The sequence below is a fragment of the Theobroma umbraticum genome, unplaced genomic scaffold, assembly GCF_002168275.2.
Source record: "Theobroma umbraticum cultivar Fairchild unplaced genomic scaffold, ASM216827v3 scaffold_115.0, whole genome shotgun sequence".
In the NCBI taxonomy this organism is placed as follows: Eukaryota; Viridiplantae; Streptophyta; class Magnoliopsida; order Malvales; family Malvaceae; genus Theobroma; species Theobroma umbraticum.
This window is the reverse complement of record NW_018397284.1, coordinates 174,515-176,578: the sequence shown is the minus strand read 5'-3', so window position 1 is coordinate 176,578 and position 2,064 is coordinate 174,515.

Below are 2,064 nucleotides of genomic sequence, written 5' to 3'. Positions count from 1 at the left end.
GGAGTATTAAACTCTTTGATTTTCAAATGACTATATTTGTGAATAATTTTCTCTATGTAATGCGATTAATTTAATGAAATTACTTTTTAATCTATTTTGACTTTAATTCCCTAGATTGTATGTACTTCATTGAGATATTTCATTTTCAAAACTAAAGTCAAATATTTTTTTGTTTCAACAATTCTAAGCATATTTGTACCAAAGATCAACAAATCATCTGCATAAAGACATATGATTACACTATAATTTTTTGTAAATTTAAAGTAAATGAACTTATTTGCATTATTATGTACAAATCCATTTGACAATATAGTACTACCAAACTTTTTATGCTATCGCTTTGGAGCTTGTTTCAGTCCATAAAGAGATTTGATTAGTTTACAAACATTCTTTTCATTTCCAAGAAGTAGAAAATCTTCAGGTTGCTCCATATATATTTCTTCATTAAGATCTCCATTTTAGAAGGCAATTTTAACATCCATTTGATGTACATTTAATTTATGAATAAACATCAAAGCCAAAAGCGTTCTTATGGATGTTATTCTTGCTACTGGAGCGTAAGTATCAAAATAATCAATGCCTTCTTTTTATGTGAAACCTTTAACAACTAGTATAGCTTTAAAGGTTTGCACTAAATTATCTATGTCATATTTCCTTTTAAATACCTATTTTCAACCTATGAGTTTTGATCTAAGAGAAAGATTGACCAAAACCCATGCTTTATTTGATAAGATTGAATCTATTTCATCATTTATTATTTCTTTCCAAAAAGCTACATCCCTTGATAACATAGTTTCTTTGAATGTTTTTGGATCATCTTCAACATTTAACAAAATAGATATTTTTTATACACTTTTCCTTCCCCAAGGAATGCTAATGCTTGTCAGTCAACGAAATCTAGATCTAAGTGCATTCTTTTTATGGCTCTTAACTTCTTTTTGACTCAATTTGAGTATCTTCTCTTTTTCTTTTATTGGATGTATCATGAGAAATCATATCACTTTGATTACAACTTGGAATTAAGACATTTTTTTCACAATCGAATTTATTATTAGAGTTATATAGACATTTATTTTCAAGAAATTCAACATATATAGACTTTACAATACATTTGATTCTAAATCTAAAATTTTATATGCTTTAGAATTTTAGGCATAGCCAACAAAAACGTCTTTCATTGCTTTGGGTCTAAGCTTTGTTTTTTATGGTTCAGGAACTTTATAAAAGGTCAAGCATCTTACACTTTAAGATATTTCAAGTTTAGTTTTCTTCTATTCCAAAATTCACAAGGTGAAACCTTAATACTCATGCAAAGAACTCTATTCAGTATATGACATGCTATTGATAATGCTTTGCCCCATAAATCTTACAATAGATGTGCATTCAATAACATAACATTAGTCATGTCAACCAAAGTTCTATTTTACCTTTTAGCCAATCCATTTTGTTATGGTGAATAAAGAGCACTTTTTAATGTATCAGACTATTTTCTTTATAGAAATTAGTAAATTTTGTAGGCAAATATTCTCCTTCTCTATCACTTCTTAGAATTTTGATTTTCTTACTTTTTTTATTTCCACAACAGATTTATATTCTTTAAAATTTTGAAAAACTTCATCTTTTATTTTAATTAAATAGACATAAGTGAACCTAGAATAATCATCTATAAAAGTTATAAAATATCTCTTTCCTCCTCTAGTTAATTTTCCATTTAATTCACGTGTATCAGAATTCACAATATCTAATAATTGTGAGTTTCTTATTACACTATGAAAAGGTTTCTTTGTCATTTTTTGCTTGTATGCATATTTCACATTTTTCTAAGTTCTCATGTTTCCATGAAAATATAACCATTTTTAGACATAAATCTCATGGAACCAAAATTTAAATGTCCTAGTCTAGCATGCCATAATAAAGAATTAGATTCAACAGTATAAGCAAAAATCATATTTATTTAATCGATATTGAACTTGTCCATGCCATTACAAAGGTATGATTTTCTTACAAATAGACCACCCTTGGATACTATTACATTATTAGATTCTATTACAATTTTAAAACCTT